The following is a 7,692-nucleotide window of genomic DNA, read 5'->3' as shown; positions in this document are numbered from 1 at the left end:
ATACTGGGAGGGTGGAGGGAGGGTGGGTTGGAAAGGGGAAACGATTACAAGGATCTACATGTGACCTCCTCACTGGGGGACGAACAACAGAAGCGTGGGTGAAGGGAGACCTCAGACAGGGCAAGATATGATAAAACAATCATTTATAAATTATCAAGGTTTCACGAGGGAGGGGGAGCGGGGAGGGAGGGGGAAAATGAGGACCTGATGCCAGGGGCTTAAGTGGAGAGCATATGTTTTGAGAATGATGAGGGCAATGAATGTACAGATGTGCTTTACACAATTGATGTATGTATGGATTGTGATAAGAGTTGTATGAGCCCTTAATAAAACGATTAAAAAAAAGAAATAACTTTATTCTAGTTACTGAATTTGGGATATCTCAATAGTTTTCGAATGGAAGTGCTGGTCCCAAAGCAACCCCTCTGTAAAATGAAGCTCTCTCTGAAGGGATTATGTTAGACATGCAGAACAATATCAACAACAAAGGCGGAAAAATCGGAAAAGAAAATGAAATAAGGACACTAGGACACCCCCTCCCTTTACACCCCTAGAAGGTGATGCAGTCTTCGCGGTTGCCAGGTGGCAGGGGACCATGGATGGGCTCTGACTCATAGCAATGCTCTGTGCAGCGACGCAGCGGAAACTCCCTGAACCTGTGTCATCCTCACAATTGTTGCACTATTGATTTGCTGAAATAAAATAAAAATGGTGATTATTCCAGAGAAACACTGGAGTGAGGGAGGGCATTTGTGAGAGAAATAGTATTAATGACATTTCAATGTAAAAATATGCCTGCATCTTGGAAGGAAAATAATTATTTTTATTACAAACTTACAATTAAGGAGAATTTTTGATATCTGGATTTGTAAGGTAGGAGGGAAGGAGTACTTTGACTGAGAAATTTGAAAACTGTGTATAGGAGAGTGTTTAAACAGCATTTTAATTCTGTTCAGTAAAATCCTTTATTACTCCTGCTACAAAAGAGCCAGCCCTGTTGCTTCTGAATGCTTTTTAATGCATTGTGACTAGCATTACAATGACTGACTGACACAATGAGTGGAGGAAAAAGTTCGCTCTCCCTCTCCCTCTCTCTCACAGATCAATATGCTGGGAGAAAATGTCACAGACTCCATTGAAGGTAATAGGTTTAGATCACCATTACACTTTCTATTCAATGAGTTGAGGCTGTTTGGGCCATTCTGTTGGAAAATTCACCTGTTTGAAAAGATTCATTTTATTCAATGCACTAGAACCAAACAGCAGTGCCATGAGCCTGCTACACCTCCGGCTTGAACGTTCTTGCCTTCTCTTGCATATATGCTCCAAGCTCAGCTGGGCAGCCATATCTAAAAGAACGATAGGAAAACATCAAATGCTGGTCATTGTCAAAGGGAGTAGGCAAACAGGCGATCATATTTACAAAGCCTTTCTGCTACTTTTCAGCCCGTCTTCCCTCTTGTTTGTCCTAAGGCTGTGCTTTCCTGCTCTCTCCTCCAGGGTCTCTCCTGTCAGCGTATTTTCAATGGCCTCATACGCATGTGGTTCGGACTTTGACTAAGGAAGAATCAATGTATTTGAATTGGGATGCTGGAGAAGAGTACTGACAGTACCACAGGCTGCCAAAAGGACAAACCAATCTGTCTTGGAAGAAGAATGGCCAGAGTGCTCCTTGGAGGTAAGGATGATAAGGCGAGACTTTCTCTCGCATACTTTGAACATGTTTTCAGCAGAGACCATGCTCGGTTAAATTAGCGGGGCATTGAAAAAGACGAAGGACTTGGGCAAGATGGGCTGGCACAGCGGCTGTATCCATGGAGTCTGCGGTCATTATATAATGTGTTGTCAATTTGCGAGGATTCAGAGAAAAGGGGTGGAGATTACCTGTCAATCAGGTCGCAGCTCGAAGACCTAGTTTGGAGATGCTAAGTAGATAAATAGCTCGCGGGAGGCAGGCACTGACTCAGTCTCTGTGAGACATTCTTGTTGACAAGCCACACGGAGGCATCCTGATGGCAGCCAGAGTATCAGAGCCGGAGAAGCCATGTGGAGACCCCTGCCACCACTGAGATGCTTACACCACCACTGGATCCACAGAAGTTTCCACCCACTGGCCTGTGATTGTCCCGCATTCTGCGTCATTGCATGTGTTTCGTGAGTCTGAAGAGGACTTTATAGATTGATATTGTACATATGGGCTTATATCAGACTTTAGGACTTGATCTGGATTGAGCTGGGATATTTTCTCAATATTCAATTGCTCTTGTATATAAATCCCTTTCTTATACACATTGGTATGTTTAAGGATTTGTTTCTCTAGTCTCCCAAGACTAACACAGGCTCAAACATCAGAATAGCAGCCTCGGCCATACTGTGCTCCGGTAACAGGGAGTTGGAGCCACTCAATGGCACCCAACAACAGCAGGAACAACAAGAAGCTCTCAGCCTGTCCCAGAGCAGAACTCCATTGGGGGAAGCCCTGGTCTGGGTTCATTCCCTCATTCACTTTTAGCCTGGGGTCAGTCTATGATTCATGATTCTCTTGGATAATTGAAGTGCGCACACCCTAGTTTTAGACTTAATGCTGAAATTAAGGTAGTACCTTCTAGATATTCCAGATTATTTTATGATTGTCAGTTTACCTTTAATGTGTACCACCCATTGGAGCTTTTAGAGGAGTTCCTTTTGGAAAAAGAAGAGTCTAGTCTACCCTTATATTAGCCCGACATAGAGCTATTTCAAAGGGGACTCATTCCATTTAAGGAGGGATAATGTTATTAAAAGGTGTCTTGGGAGGGAGCCTGTGGTCCTGTGGCTAGACATTGGGCTGCTTATCCTAAGGTCCACAGTTCATACCCACTAGTTTCTGTGTTTGGGAAAGACGAGGCTGTCCACTTCCACAAATAGTTATAGTACTGGAAATGCGATGTAGGGTTGCAATGATTCAGAATTGATTCAATGGCAATTAATTTTGGGTGTGGGGGTGGAGACTGTTGGCCACCTATTAAACTTCATGTCTCCCCACTTTCATCTATTTCATCTATTTTTCATATGGCATTTGGTATTTTTATCCAGTTTTTATGTCAAATGACATGGAAATAAAGCTTCCAAATCTGCTTCCTAACAGATCGTTGTACTGAATCTCATCTAAAATAACATCGGATCCAACATTGGTAGAGAACTAGGCCTGCCAGATCATGTTCCAAATTCATATTTTTCTCTGAGATTTGCCCAAGATCATTCACTTCCCATCTGAAATCACTCTGCAGTTTGTCTGACCTTGTTATGGCCTTTATAAACCAAATAACCAAACAATATTGCCTAGTAGTTAAGATTTAAGAACAGACAGCATGGCTTTTGAGTCCCAGCTTGGACAGTGACTAAAAGTATTATTGCAGCAAATTTGAGTAAATATTTAAGAGCTGTGGTGGAGTTAAAAGCAAAGTAAAACAAAAATAGTGGATGCAAAGCACTTGAAGGGATCCATTGTCGTCGAGTTGATTATGACTCATGTTTCCTTCATGTGTTGCAGGGTGGGACTGCACTCCATGGTGTTTTCAAGGCTTGGATCCATTGGAAGTGTTTTCCAGGCCTTTCTTCATGGTTTCTCTTGGTGAATTCAAATCCAAATCCTTTATTTCAGGTAGTAATGGAGAGCTTAACCCACTGTACTCTTCAGGGACTCCTAAGAAGTACCTGATAAATACTTCATCTTGTTAATACCCGTTTCTATGATTTTTGCTAGCATTATAAATGAAATCATTACAACTAGCTGCTGTCACAATTGTTCATAGCATCTCACTAGGGCTTCGTGAACTTTGCTTAATCCCTGAAATTCCCTCAGAATACATGATAAATGAACAAACCTTTCCTGTTTCCTTTTAGAAGCTACAAATTAGCCCACCTCCATTTGAAGACCAGCACTCACTCACACTAACACCTGTCATGCTATTCCTTCAAAGAGAACAAGCTGAAGAACAAGCCAGTCTATCTCAAGCTGGAGTGCTTCAGAAGAGCCCTTCCCTCCACCCCTGCCTTTAAAACAGCCCTTGACACGTTTCCTAGGGGGCAGGTTTTGATGGACAAGCTCTGCTCTCTCCTCTTTGGACACGTTCATTGCCATGGTGCCATTTCTGACTCAAAGTGAATCACCTGGACAGGGTAGAACTCTCCATGCAGGTTTCAGAGACTGTCACTCGTAAGGAAAAGAAAGTCTAATCTTTTCCCATAAAAAGAAACGGATGGATTCAAACTGCTGACCTTGTGGATCACATCCCAATTTATCACCCCTATGATATCAGGGCACCCAGGGGTACTAGTACACAATAAATACCCTTACTTTTCCTTTCACCCCTGTCATGTGGATTGGCCTACTTGTGACAGGCTGCCCTGAATCACTCACATTGAGTGAGCATGAACAAGTTCCTAACATATATGTGTGGATGAGCTATTAAGAGTTCTTTTAGTTGATGTCATTTATAGAATAAGGGATTGGGGAAGGGAAAGTGGGGAAATGGAAATGGGCTCATCAGGATCCCTTTTCCCGAATACATACATTGGGTGAAATGTAAATTAGAATAAACTTCTCCCAGACAACTAATGCATTGAAGTTAGCTATTGAAAAAATCACTGGCTTCATCACCTTATATTGGGTAAGAGATCATTAAAAGTTCAAATTCCAAAGCTCTGGATGTCCTTCGGCCCTCAAATCATTTAGCCAAGCAGAGAGAATTCTCATGCTAATGAGGGCAAAAAATTGGATTCCCCAGTTTACAGAGTACACCAAACTGAACAAAATTGTCAGAATAACATTTAAATTACTTTTTTGATAAGCTTGGCTATTTACAAATCATCAGACAATTACATCTTCCAAAAACTGTTTAGCATCAATTCACTCTGCCTTTTCAACAGTGCACTTGACTAATTCCAAATAATTCGAAAAAAATTACCTTGCAGATTGCAAGAAACTGACCAAAAACAATCACTAGGGTTATAAATTGCACATTGTTAAAGCAAAAGGGTTTTCCTTTGCTTTATATCCCATAGTCCAGATGTTAACCCTTTGAAACAGAGAGAAAGACAATGAACACAAAATCTAAGGCCAAGAATCATCTGAATTCTGATAGAAGTTTTCACCATCTCTTCGTTGTTACATTTAGTGATTGGTGTGATGTCAATTTCTGCAAACCTGTGATCCTGCACTTTCTGATATTTGATGGTAATCCTCTTGGTAGAGGAGATATTAATTCTATTTGCATCCAAACGACTCTGACTCTTGAGGAACCTCTGTGTGTGTCAGAGTAGAATGGGGCTCCGTAGGATTGATGGCTGACTGGTCCTGCAGGAGTTCATCAGATCTGTCTGCAGAGGAACTTGGGTCCACTCTAACCCCCAACTTGCAAGGGAGGAAATCCTTCCTACAGTCACATGGCTTTGGAAGCTCTTCATTCCATCTGAAGGAGTGCTGAGGTCAGAGTGCAGTGTTTCTCTTGGGGATCAAGCGTGATGAACACGGTTTAAATAGACACAGGGTGGAATGAGGTCTTGCTGTGATCGTTGTTAGATGCTATTGAGTTGGTTCCAGGTCTGCGAAACGGAGCATTGCCCATCCCAGGGTCATGCTCACTAATCTCTTGATGCTTGAGCCCAGGGGTGCCGCGACTGTGTCAACCTTTCTCTTTGTAGGAACGTCTTCCTCATTTCCCGTGCCACTGGTTTCCCCTGTGTTCTTGATGACCTGGTTTGCTTCAAGGTTGCTCCTAGGTTGCTCCGGCCTTTGATTCACCACTATTCAATAGTAACACTAGTTGCTTTTGCATTCTTTCTTATTTGAGTATAGGGTGTTTCTTTATTTAAAATATGTCGTCATCACTGCCCCACCACAATAATTGTCTTCTAATCAGTGGAGGCTGGCTTTTGGTTTTTTTGTTTTGTTTTGTTTTGTTTCTTAGTAAGTGTTAGCTTTCTTTATGGAGAAAAAGAAGTCCATCTACCGACAAATAAATTTAAGAATAAATGTACACTGAAATATCAGTAGTATATGTGTCCACCTTGAACTTTTGGTTTTGTCTGGGCTGCTGCTCTGGCGTTCATTATTTACCCTTGGGAATGACAGGCGTGCCTATAGGAGGACTGGGGCAGCTATCCTGACAAGTGGCAGCAGGTATATTCACTCACCTACCAGTGCATGACCTTCCATGTAGCTTTGTCCTTGAGCATGCATGTCCTTGTGAGCTAGAATCATCTGAAGTGGCTCTTGGTATTATCCTTGAGGTGATGAATGTCCCTTGATCAAAGGAATGGGGATGTCAACACTCTTGATAGATATAATGTCCATCAAAAATGTTTTAAAGTTCAGTCAAAGAAAGAAATTCACAAGGTACTGAAATCCTAGTGATACAGCTGCAAGAGAGAGATAGGCATTAAAGCCATCTCCCAAATCATCTTCTTTGGGGTCTATTCAGATCCCAGCAAAAAGAGGGCCTTCTGAGAGGTAGACACTCTTTGGCTAAGCTATATATCACACTTATGTCCTATAAATCAGGGTCTTCGGGGGACACAAGGAAAGGTGAAAAGTTTGCCATTACTCCAGTTCATCTCTTCTATCAGGGGGATGGCATTATAGGACAGTGATTAAGTAAAGAGGTGTTCACAGTCCAGTGGCCAAAAAATCTCCACTGAGGGCAGTTTGGGGCAAAAGTAATTAATTAGATTTAAACAGTTACAGGTACTAGAATACACATGAGCACTGTCTCTTTGTAATTATTAAAGCATAACAAGAAGAAGAAGAGGAAGAAAAGGAAAAAGAAGGGGAGGAGGAAGAAAAGGAGGGCATCCAGACTTGTTAACCCCTTGTTATTTACAGAGCAGTGGTCACTCTTATTCTAGCATTATTGTATCCACTAAAGAGTCTTGGTTTTAATTTTATTCAAAAGTTGTAATAGTCTCTTAGCTGAAGTGCTTACAACTGATCATTAATTTAGCTTCAGGGCTTGAATACTAAAGAAAAAAAATACCAATTAAATTTCAATTGGCTATTTCTTAAAGCTGCAAACAGCAGAATCCCCATTTAAACTTAATTAACTGGGATAGAGGGTTAAAGGAACAAAAACACATACTTTCATATATGTATGTATGTGTATATATATACACATATATATGTATTGTATATATACATATATATGTATGTGTGTATATATATACACATACATATAGACACATATATATGTATCTATATGTGTGTGTGTATATATATATATAACTTATGATTACAATTTTTCCTCCAAGTCAATTTCCTTCCTGGGTAAACTGACAATAGCATGAATGGTGTAAGACCATTATCATTACCTTGTCTGCAAATGTGCTTTGCCACAAACCCAAATAATAGCATCTGTAAGAGTGTGGTGAGCTCTTTGTGACCCTGGTTCAGTTTGATGTCTCCTGGCGAGATAGACATCTGTGGATTTCGTGTGTTCTAAAAATTTGTCAAACTGTCCCAGAATCAAAATATTAAAATGACACCTTCAGTGAATAAAAAGCGGTTAATTTCAATAGAGAAAAGAATAATGATCTATTGATAGAATAGTGAAGTATTAGAAAAGGGAAGAAAATAAATAAAGAACATAATTTTTCTCTAACACAGGCAGCCCATTCTGCTTTCCTCCCACACACAGTTCCTTTCCAGGCAGAATG

Source organism: Echinops telfairi, unplaced genomic scaffold, assembly GCF_000313985.2.
Source record: "Echinops telfairi isolate 266 unplaced genomic scaffold, ASM31398v2 ScPeMD7_7400;HRSCAF=8409, whole genome shotgun sequence".
NCBI lineage: Eukaryota > Metazoa > Chordata > Mammalia > Afrosoricida > Tenrecidae > Echinops > Echinops telfairi.
The sequence above is the reverse complement of the archived record's forward strand: the minus strand, read 5'-3'. Positions refer to the sequence as shown.